The sequence below is a fragment of the Heloderma suspectum genome, chromosome 1 (genome assembly GCF_057233095.1).
Source record: "Heloderma suspectum isolate Gila_16-S chromosome 1, 16-S_ref, whole genome shotgun sequence".
In the NCBI taxonomy this organism is placed as follows: Eukaryota; Metazoa; Chordata; class Lepidosauria; order Squamata; family Helodermatidae; genus Heloderma; species Heloderma suspectum.
In genome coordinates this window covers 135,720,594-135,732,500 of record NC_139458.1, presented here as the reverse complement: position 1 = coordinate 135,732,500, position 11,907 = coordinate 135,720,594, and the positions used below count along the sequence as shown (strand labels likewise).

Genomic DNA, 11,907 nt, shown 5'->3' with positions numbered 1-11,907 from the left:
GGGGGGGGTGTGGGTGTCAATGCCCCACTGAGAGAGAGGGGGGGGGGTGTGGGTGTCAATGCCCCACTGAGAGAGAGGGGGGGGGGTGTGGGTGTCAATGCCCCACTGAGAGAGAGGGGGGGGGGTGTGGGTGTCAATGCCCCACTGAGAGAGAGGGGGGGGGTGTGGGTGTCAATGCCCCACTGAGAGAGAGGGGGGGGGGTGTGGGTGTCAATGCCCCACTGAGAGAGAGGGGGGGGGGTGTGGGTGTCAATGCCCCACTGAGAGAGAGGGGGGGGGTGTGGGTGTCAATGCCCCACTGAGAGAGAGGGGGGGGGGGTGTGGGTGTCAATGCCCCACTGAGAGAGAGGGGGGGGGGGTGTGGGTGTCAATGCCCCACTGAGAGAGAGGGGGGGGGGTGTGGGTGTCAATGCCCCACTGAGAGAGAGGGGGGGGGGTGTGGGTGTCAATGCCCCACTGAGAGAGAGGGGGGGGGGTGTGGGTGTCAATGCCCCACTGAGAGAGAGGGGGGGGGTGTGGGTGTCAATGCCCCACTGAGAGAGAGGGGGGGGTGTGGGTGTCAATGCCCCACTGAGAGAGAGGGGGGGGTGTGGGTGTCAATGCCCCACTGAGAGAGAGGGGGGGTGTGTGGGTGTCAATGCCCCACTGAGAGAGAGAGGGGGGGTGTGTGGGTGTCAATGCCCCACTGAGAGAGAGAGGGGGGGTGTGTGGGTGTCAATGCCCCACTGAGAGAGAGAGGGGGGGTGTGTGGGTGTCAATGCCCCACTGAGAGAGAGAGGGGGGGTGTGTGGGTGTCAATGCCCCACTGAGAGAGAGGGGGGGGGGTGTGGGTGTCAATGCCCCACTGAGAGAGAGAGGGGGGGGGTGTGGGTGTCAATGCCCCACTGAGAGAGAGAGGGGGGGTGTGTGGGTGTCAATGCCCCACTGAGAGAGAGAGGGGGGGTGTGTGGGTGTCAATGCCCCACTGAGAGAGAGAGGGGGGGTGTGTGGGTGTCAATGCCCCACTGAGAGAGAGAGGGGGGGTGTGTGGGTGTCAATGCCCCACTGAGAGAGAGAGAGGGGGTGTGTGGGTGTCAATGCCCCACTGAGAGAGAGAGAGGGGGTGTGTGGGTGTCAATGCCCCACTGAGAGAGAGAGAGGGGGTGTGTGGGTGTCAATGCCCCACTGAGAGAGAGAGGGGGGGGTGTCAATGCCCCACTGAGAGAGAGAGGGGGGGGTGTCAATGCCCCACTGAGAGAGAGAGAGGGGGGGGGTGTCAATGCCCCACTGAGAGAGAGAGAGGGGGGGGGTGTCAATGCCCCACTGAGAGAGAGAGAGGGGGGGGGTGTCAATGCCCCACTGAGAGAGAGAGAGGGGGGGGTGTCAATGCCCCACTGAGAGAGAGAGAGGGGGGGGGTGTCAATGCCCCACTGAGAGAGAGAGAGGGGGGGGGTGTCAATGCCCCACTGAGAGAGAGAGAGGGGGGGGTGTCAATGCCCCACTGAGAGAGAGAGAGGGGGGGGTGTCAATGCCCCACTGAGAGAGAGAGGGGGGGGTGTCAATGCCCCACTGAGAGAGGGGGGGGGGTGTCAATGCCCCACTGAGGGGGGGGTCAATGCCCCACTGAGGGGGGGGTCAATGCCCCCCCAGGCTTGTTTTCCCCATGAAAACTGCCCCCTCCAAAGCTGCTATATGCCCCTTGAGGCAAAATATACAAGCAGTATATGGGTATCCCTGTCCTGATTTTCCCATTAAAATCTCTGCTGTGAAGAGCAATTTTCATAAGAAAAGTGGCACAGGCTGCAAGGGTTAACCCCTTCCCTCCTCCACCTCCACTGCCCCAGTTGGACTGAGGCCCTCCTACAGCTGCAATTTGTTTAAAACAAAAACAAAAAAAGCAGGTATCACCTGCTGTCACATATAGTTTGGGCTTTATTTTCCAAATATTCTGTCCAACACAAGTCTCAGCCACTCTAACCCAGAATTCACACACAGCAGGAGACATAAACCAGAGACAACTGGCAAGGATTATAACCTGTTACAATCTGCTACTGGCTCTTCTACCTCTGATTCGAACGAAACATCTCACAGGGTTGGCTCTGAGGATTCTGCATCAGTATCTGCAAGAGAAATGAAGTCATGTTTGTGTTTGCCTGCAGAGTCCAAAAGTGGATGAATGGAAGCCATTCTGACTGTGGGGAAAAAAAAAATTCTAGTTTCAAAATTACTACCATTATTTGGGCAGTATTAGCCAAGTGCCACTTTACATTTTTAAAATGTATACCTAAGATGTTTAAAGTGTATATCTGGAAATGTAAAGTGTGCTTGTGACAACATATTGTCAGCAAGCTGTGCAGGCCAGGAAGGCTGCAGTTCCTTGTTGGGTGTACACTTACTTGTCTGCAAATCCAGGTATTCTTCTGTGTAATTGCCCTTGGAATGTTGATGCTCAATGATAAAACCAGAGAGTGGTTATGTACTCTGATTTAGGAAGCCCCTTGATGAACTCCCGTGACCACCAGGGAGTGTCTGCTAGCTTATCTATTGATGACATATGTATGTTGCCTCATAACATAAAAGTACTCTGGGTGGTTTACAATAAACAAACAAACATAAACCCAGTTTAAATACAAAATAAAACATAAAACCATGAAGTCAAACACAAAATGCACACTAACCCAAAAATAAACACAGATTTTAAAACTGAATTATTTAAAAAGTCTGGGTGAACAAAACGGTCTCCACCTGGCGCCCAAAAGATCATAGGGATGGCACCATGCAACTCTCTCTGAGAAGGCTGTTCTACAACTGGGGTGCCACTACCAAATAGGCCCTCTCCCTGGGAGTCACCCACTTCATTTCATTTGGCAGGGTCTTTTAGGTAATTAGCAAGTTACCTGAAAATAGGAGCTGCTGAAGAGACTCCTCGTGTGAAGGGAACTCCAGGATATCACTGCACATGCTTGTGCAGTTTATCCCACATTTGCTAGTTTTTGAAATTTATGCGCCTTGTTGTGGCGAAGGGGCTTGCCACTCAGTGAAGCCATAAGCTATGCCGTGCAGGGCCACCCAAGACGGACAGGTCATGGCAGAGAGTTCTGACAAAATGTGGTCCACTGGAGAAGGAAATGGCAACCCACTCCAGTATTCTTGCCAAGAAAACCCCATGGAACGTATCACAAGGCTAAAAGATATGACACCGGAAGATGAGCCCCTCAGGTCGGAAGGTGTCCAATATGCTACTGGGGAAGAGCAGAGGGTATTTCCAAGTAGCGCCAGAAAGAGTGAAGCGGCTGGGCCAAACCCGAAAGGACACTCAGCTGTGGATGTGTCTGGCGGTGAAAAGAAAATCCGATGCTGTAAAGAACAATATTGTTTAGGAACCTGGAATGTCAGATCAATGAATCAAGGTAAGCTGGAGGTGGTCAAACATGAGATGGCAAGATTGAACATCGACATCTTGGGAATCAGCGAACTAAAATGGACAGGCATGGGCGAATTTAATTCAGGTGACCATCATATCTACTATTGTGGGCAAGAATGCCTTAGAAGAAATGGAGTAGCACTCATAGTCAACAAAAGGGTGGGAAAAGCAGTACTGGGGTACAATCTTAAAAATGATAGAATGATCTCAGTACGAATCCAAGGCAAACCATTCAACATCACAGTAATTCAAGTCTATGCCCCAACCACTAAGGCCGAAGAAGCTGAGGTTGATCGGTTCTATGAAGACCTACAACACCTTCTAGAACTAACACCAAAAAAAGATGTCCTCTTCATCATAGGGGATTGGAATGCTAAAGTAGGAAGTCAAGAAATCATCGGGATAACAGGCAGGCATGGCCTTGGTGTACAAAATGAAGCAGGACAAAAGCTAATAGAGTTTTGCCAAGAGAACATGCTGATCATAGCAAACACTCTTTTCCAACAGCACAAGAGGCGACTCTACACATGGACGTCACCAGATGGTCAATATCGAAATCAGATTGATTATGCCCTTTGCAGCCAAAGATGGAGAAGCTCCATACAGTCAGTAAAAACAAGACTTGGAGCTGACTGTGGCTCAGATCATGAGCTGCTTCTTGCAAAATTTCGGCTTAAATTGAAGAACGTCGGGAAAACCACTAAACCGTTCAGGTATGACCTAAATCATATCCCTGATGAATATACAGTGGAGGTGAGGAATAGATTTCAGGGATTAGACCTGATAGACAGAGTGCCTGAGGAACTATGGACGGAGGTCCGTAACATTGTTCAGGAGGCAGCAACAAAATCCGTCCCAAAGAAAAAGAAATGCAAGAAAGCCAAGTGGCTGTCTGAGGAGGCTTTACAAGTAGCTCACGAAAGAAGGGAAGCGAAAAGCAAGGGAGAAAGGGGAAGATATACCCAACTGAATGCAGAGTTCCAGAGAATAGCAAGGAGAGACAAGAAGGCCTTCTTAAATGAACAATGCAAAGAAATCGAGGAAAACAACAGAATGGGAAAGACTAGAGATCTCTTCAAGAAAATTGGAGATCTCAAGGGTACATTTTGTGCAAAGACGGGCATGATAAAGGACAAAGAAGGCAGGGACCTAACAGAAGCAGATGAGATTAAGAAGAGGTGGCAAGAATACACAGAAGAACTATACAGGAAAGATCTGAATGTCCCTGATAGCCATGATAGTGTGGTCACTGAACTTGAGCCGGACATCCTCGAGAGTGAAGTCAAGTGGGCCTTAGGAAGCATTAGTAACAACAAAGCTAGCGGAGATGACAGTCTCCCAGCTGAGCTATTTAAAATCCTAAAAGATGATGCTGTTAAAGTGCTGCATTCAATATGCCAACAAATCTGGAACACTCAACAGTGGCCACAAGACTGGAAAAGGTCAGTTTACATTCCAATTCCAAAGAAGGGCAACGCCAAAGAGTGTTCAAACTACCACACAATTGCGCTCATTTCACATGCCAGCAAGGTGATGCTCAAAATCCTACAAGCTAGGCTTCAGCAGTATGCGAACCGAGAACTACCGGAAGTACAAGCTGGGTTTCGAAGAGGCAGGGGAACTAGAGATCAAATCGCCAACGTTCGCTGGATCATGGAGAAAGCAAGAGAATTCCAGAAAAATGTCTATTTCTGCTTCATTGACTACGCTAAAGCCTTTGATTGTGTGGATCACAACAAAATGTGGCAAAGTCTTAAAGTGATGGGAGTACCAGACCACCTTACCTGTCTCCTGAGAAACCTGTACGAGGGTCAAGAAGCAACAGTAAGAACCAGACATGGAACAACCGATTGGTTCAAAATTGGGAAAGGAGTACGACAAGGCTGCATATTGTCACCCTGCTTATTTAACTTATATGCAGAGTACATCATGAGAAATGCCGGATTGGATGAATCAGAGGTCGGAATTAAGATTGCCGGGAGAATTATCAACAACCTCCGATATGCAGACGATACCACCCTAATGGCAGAAAGCGAAGAGGATCTCAAGAGCCTCTTGTTGAGGGTGAAAGAGGAGAGTGCAAAAGCTGGTTTGAAACTCAACATTAAAAAAACTAAGATCATGTCATCTGGCCCTATCACTTCCTGGCATATAGAAGGGGAAGAAATGGAAGCAGTGACAGATTTTACTTTCTTGGGCTCCAAGATCACCGCAGATGGTGACTGTAGCCATGAAATTAAAAGACGCTTGCTCCTTGGGAGGAAAGCTATGGCAAACCTAGACAGCATAGTAAGAAGCAGAGACATCACCTTGCCGACAAAGGTCCGTCTAATCAAAGCTATGGTTTTCCCAGTAGTAATGTATGGCTGTGAGAGCTGGACTATAAGGAAGGCTGAGCGCCAAAGAATTGATGCTTTCGAACTGTGGTGCTGGAGAAGACTCTTACGAGTCCCCTGGACTGCAAGGAGGTCAAATCAGTCCATCCTAAAGGAAATCAACCCTGACTGCTCATTGGAAGGACAGATAATGAAGCTGAAGCTCCAGTATTTTGGCCACCTAATGAGAAGAGAAAACTCCCTGGAAAAGACCCTGATGCTGGGAAAGACTGAAGGCAAAAGGAGAAGGGGACGGCAGAGGATGAGATGGCTAGATAGCATCACGGATGCAATGAATATGAACTTGAGCACACTCCGGGAGAGAGCGCAGGACAGGAAGGCCTGGCGTGCTATGGTCCATGGGGTCACGAAGAGTCGGACACGACTGAACAACAACAACAAGCAGGGCAAGATTAAGCTACATCGGGGTGGTGGAAATTATCTATTTATCACATTTCTATACTGCCCAACAGCCATGTGCTATGTTTCGCACAAGCCTTTACAGACCATTCACAGGCTAACAACAGAGATCATAGAATCATAGAATAGTAGGGTTGGAAGGGGCCTACAAGGCCATCGAGTCCAACCCCCCGCTCAATGCAGGAATCCAAGTCAGAGCATCCCCGACAAATGGCTGTCTAGCCTCGTCTTGAATGCCTCCAGTGTGGGACAGCCCACCACCTCCCTAGGTAATTGGTTCCATTGTTGTATTGCTCTAACAGTCAGGAAGTTTTTCCTGATGTTCAGACGGAATCTGGCTTCCTGTCACTTGAGCCCATTATTCCGTGTCCTGCATTCTGGGATGATCAAGAAGAGATGCTGGTCTTCCTCTCTGTGACAACCTTTCAAGTACTTGAAGAGCACTATCATATCTCCCCTCAGTCTTCTCTTCTCAAGGCTAAACAGGCCCAGTTCTTTCAGTCTCTCTTGGTAGGGCTGTTTCCTGTCTCCTGATCATCTTTGTTGCCCTCCTCTGAACCCTGTCCAGTTTGTCTGCATCCTTCTTAAAGTGTGGTGCCCAGAACTGGACACAGTACTCCAGATGAGGCCTAACCAGCGCTGAGTAGACAGGAACTAGTAGTTTCCGGGATTTAGAAGCTATACTTCTATTAATGCAGCCCAAAAGAGCATTTGCCTTTTTTGCAGCCACATCACATTGTTGGCTCAGATTCAGCTTGTGATCGACAACAATTCCAAGATCCTTCTTGCTTGTAGTGTTGTTGAGCCACATATCACCATCTTGTAACTGTGCATTTGGTTTCTTTTTCCTAGGTGCAGAACTTGGCATTTATCCCTATTAAATTTCATTATGTTGCTTTCTGCCCAGCGCTCCAGTCAATCAAGATTAGAGTTTTGTTTCTGTCTTCCAAGGTATTAGCTATCCCGCCCAATTCTGTGTCAGCTGCAAATTTGATCAGCTTTCCCTGCACCTCCTCCTCCAAGTCATTAATAAAAATGTACCCAGGACTGAGCCCTGCGGTACCCCGCTTGTTACCTCTCCCCAGTTTGAGAAGATCCCATTGATAAGCACTCTTTGAGTCCGATTCTGTAGCCAACTGTGCATCCACCAGATCGTTGTTTCATCTAGCCCACTTTGAGCTAGTTTGCTCATCAGGATATCATGGGGCACTTTGTCGAAAGCTTTGCTGAAGTCGAGGTATATGATGTCTACAGCATTCCCACAGTGCACAAGGGAAGTTACTTGATCAAAAAATGAGATCAGATTCGTCTGGCAGGATTTGTTCTTGACAAATCCATGTTGGCTTCGAGTAATCACTGCACTGTTTTCAAGGTGCTTCCAGATGGATTGCTTTATCATCTGCTCCAGAATGTTCCCAGGGATTGATGTCAGACTGACTCGTCTGTAGTTCCCAGGTTCCTCCTTTTTACCCTTTTGGAAGATAGGGACAACATTAGCCCTCCTCCAGTCATCTGGCACTTCCCCCATCCTCCATGATTTCTCAAAGAGAATAGACAGTGGTTCTGAGAGTTCTTCTGCCAGTTCCTTTATGACTCTAGAATCCAGTTCATCTGGCCCTGGAGATTTGAACTCATTCAAAGTAATTAGGTGTTCCTTGACCATATGCCTATCGATCTCAAGCTGCAATCCTGCCCCTTCAGCCTGTACTTCACCTTTGCCAGGGGGGTCATAGACCCTCTTTTGGGAGAAGACTGAGCCAAAGTAGGCATTGAGCACCTCTGCCTTTTCTTTGTCCTCTGTTATCGTTTTGCCATCCTTATTTAATAGCTGAACCGTCATTTCTTTTCTCTGCCTTTTACTATGCATGTAGCTGAAGAAATCCTTTTTGTTGCATTTAGCATCCCTTGCTAACCTCAGCTCATTCTCAGCTTTAGCCCTCCTGACGCCATCCCTGCAATTCTGTGCTACCTGCCTGTACTCTTCCTTTGTTGCTTGGCCTTCCTTCCACTTCCTATATGTGTCCTTTTTTTGTTTTCAGGTCATCTCTAAGCTTTTTGTGAAGCCACATTGGCTTCTTCTGTTGTCTTCCACTTTTCTTCTTGTCGGAATTGTTTGTAATTGTGCCTTGAGAATTTCCTTTTTTTAAAGCTCCCACCCATCTTGGACTCCTTTTCTTGTTAGAGTCGCTTGCCATGGGACCTTACTGATCATTGTTCTGAGTTTATTAAAATCAGCTTTCCTAAAATCCAGGGTACGAGTTTGACTACACTCAGCTTTTGCTTCCTTTAGAACCAAGAACTCAAGTATAACATGGTCGCTTTCCCCCAGAGTTCCTGTAATTGCTACTTGATCCACTAAGTCATCTCTGTTGGTTAGGATCAAGTCAAGGAAAGCCAATCCTCTAGTGCCTTCCTCTACTTTCTGTAGGAGGAATTATCCGCCACACAAGTGAGGAATTTCCTGGAGGGGCCATGTTTTGCAGAATTTGTCTCCCAACAAATATCGGGGAAATTGAAGTCCCCCGTTACTACTACATCGTGCTTCCTTGAAACACTGGCTATTTGCTTTTCAACAGTTTCATCCTCATCTTCTTCTTGATTGGGTGGCCAGTGGTAGACTCTGACCACCAGGTTTCTTTTATTCTTTGCTCCATTTATTTTCATCCAGATGCTCTCGATGGGGCTACCAAGCTCATCCTCCTGTATTTCTGTGCAGAGATACAGTCAGGGCTAGAAACATTGGAATAAGGATAACTGTTTGGGCAGTTGGCCTCTGTACACCACCACATTGAAGTTGAAAGGAAACACACCCAGATGGAAGCAAAGTCAGGACTTTCAGCTGTGATTCAAGGGGTTTGACAAAAGTGGGGCACTAACCGTTCAGGAAGGATAGCCAGTGGCATACACAGACCCCCATCGTTGGTGGCTCATAAGTAATGGAACAAACCAACATCATTTCAAACTTAAGGATTGCCTTTAATACGTGGATGAAAATCCTTTGCAGTCAATGACTGCCTGAAGTCTGGAACCCATGGACATGACCAAATCCTCAGTGTCCTCCCTTGAGATGCTTTGCCAGGCCTTTACTGCAACTGCCTTTAGCTGCTGCTTGTTTGTGGGTCTTTCTGCCCTCAGTCTTGTCTTCAGTAAGTGAAAAGTATGCTCTATTGGGTTGAGATCAGGTGACTGACTTGGCCATTGAAGAACATCCCACTTCTTTGCCTGGAGAAACTCTTGGGTATCTTTTGTTGTATGTTTTGGGTCACGATCCATCTGCAATATGAAGCGGCATCCTATCACTTTGGCAGCATTTGGCTGAATCTGAGCAGAAAGTATAGCTAAATACTATAAACACTTAAACCTAAACACTTCAGAATTCATCCTGCTGCTTTTGTCAGCAGTCAGGTCATCAATAATCATCACTGACCTGGCTCCATTGGCAGCCATACATGCCCATGCCATAACACTGCCTCCACCATGTTTGACAGATGATGTGGTATGCTTTGGATCATGAGCTGTTCCTTTCCTTCTCCATACTTTGCTCTTCCCATCATTCTGGTACAGGTTAATTTTGGTTTCATCAGTCCAAAGAATCTTATTCCAGAACTGGGCAGGCTTTTTTAGGAGTTTGCTGGCAAAGGCTAATCTGGCCTGTCTGTTCTTGAGCGTTACCAGTGGTTTGCACCTTGTTGTGAAGCCTCTGTATTTACATTCATAATGCCGTCTCTTGACTGTAGATGTTGACAATGATATGCCTACCTCCGCAAGAGCATTCTTGACCTAGCTAGATGTTGTGAAAAAGTTCCTCTTCATCATGAGCAGAATTCTGCGGTCATCCACTTTAGTTGTCTTCCGTGGTCTGCCAGGCCTTTTGCTGTTGCTGAGCTTGCCAGTTAATTCCTCCTTTTTCAGGATGTTCCAAACTGTTGTACTGGCCACTCCCACTGTTTTTGCTATCTCTCAGATGGGTTTATTTTGTTTCTTCAGCCTAATGATGGCCTCCTTCACTCGCATGGACACCTCTTTGGACCTCATGTTGGGGGTTCCAGTGAACAGCTACCAAATGCAAATGTAACACTCAGAACCACCTCCAAGCCTTTTATCTGCTTGATTGGTCATGGGGTACCCAGGAAACAGGCCACACCTGGCCATGCAGCTGCTTGTAAGCCATTCCTTCCATTACTTATGAGCCACCAACAATGGGTGTGGGTGTATGCCACTGGCTGTCCTTCCTGAATGGTTAGCACCCCATTTTTGTCACACCCCTCGAATTACAGCTGAAAGTCTTGACTTCGCTCCCATCTGGGTGTGTTTCCTTTCAGCTTCAATGTGGTGGTGTACAGAGGCCAACTGCCAAAACAGTTATCCTTGTTCCAATATTTCTGGCCCTGACTGTATGTATTTTTCACATACGGTGCAACCCCACCTCCCTTTCTGTTCTTCCTGTTCTTTTTGAACAAGTTATATCCTTCAATTGCTGTATTCCAGTCATGAGAGTCATCCCACCAAGTCTCAGTTATACCTATACTTGATGGGTTATTACAATCAGCTGTTCTGTGAGACTAGAAAAATAAACATATACCCCCAGTGCTAGGTACAGATACAACTATCAGCATAAAGGCCCGGATGCCAACAAACTTGTGTGAATAAACCTCATGGCGTGTTAGGCAGTGGGAAAAGAAGGGGAGTCAGTTGCCAACCATAGATGCAGCAGCATGAGGTTTGTCAGCAAAATATTAGCCACCCTGGGAGTTGCTCTTCATATACTGGAACACCACTAGGTATATTCGTTGCTATAAAGCATGTACCATGCGATAACGCCACGAACCAATGCAGTGTGCATGAGCAATAGGTGCCCACACACCAACAGGAAAGCCAGGAATGGGGGCAGAGAGCAATTAAGTTTGGTGCAGCATGAAGAAAACAGTAGAGCTGCCATTAGCCTAAGCATTTCTGGTGCACACACTTAGATTCCCCTCCCTCTTTAACCTCAGTGGCAGCCAAGAGAAAACAAAAAGGTAATTGCCATACAATCATTCACGCTGATTAGCATGTGTAAATGAGCAGTGCACCACCCCCTGTTAATTTGCACCAGAGACTTAATTCAGAGCCTATTTCCAGGAACAGCGTAGAGCCCGAAAAGCTATGAAGTATTCCCACAGAGAGAGACTTCCTCTGCGCATATGAAGAACATCATTCATCGCATCAGCCCCAGCCAGGCACCCTCGCAACACCTGAGGAGACGTGGCGCCCAACGCAGGGGGCGGGGCTTCCACACGGGCCGCACCTCGAGCCACTTTTGAAAGGGAAGCCCCGCCAGCCCCTTCCTCGCGGCCAGCCCGGCCACGCAAAGCATGCGCGCGCATCGCCCAGAACCACCCGGGCGGGGGGCGCTGCGGTCAGCGCGGAGGGCAGGAGGGCTGCGGGGGTGGCAGGCCTCCGCGCGCGCGGACCTTTGCTCCCTCACCTCTCGACTGAAGCGGGGCCAGGCACCTTGTCTCTTCTCGCGAGACACTACGAGAAAGGGTTAACTGATAAACCCCCTACCAATCGCGATTTACCTGGGGGAAGAGGGGCAGAAACGGAAGAGGGAACCCCCGACTGGCTTCCGGCTTCCGCTTCGAAGCCGGAAACTGCGTCCGCTCAGCCTACTCCTGAAAAAGAGCAGGAGGGAAATGGATTACGGCTTCCTTCCCTCCCGTAAAAGGT

General features: G+C 48.3%; 1 protein-coding gene across 3 annotated transcripts in view; it reads right to left on the bottom strand.

Annotated features, from left to right (window-relative positions):
- Positions 1-11,846, bottom strand: part of VPS37C (VPS37C subunit of ESCRT-I) — a 22,666-nt gene extending 10,820 nt beyond the window's left edge. Inside the window, exons 1-2 of one of the 3 annotated variants that reach the window (XM_084859199.1) lie at positions 11,760-11,846; positions 2,015-2,099 (exon numbers count right to left, since the gene is read on the bottom strand). The gene's annotated coding sequence lies outside the window, so the exon portion shown is untranslated. The other 2 variants (XM_084859205.1, XM_084859215.1) reach the window with 2 other exon arrangements.
- Positions 11,847-11,907: the final 61 nt, after the last annotated feature.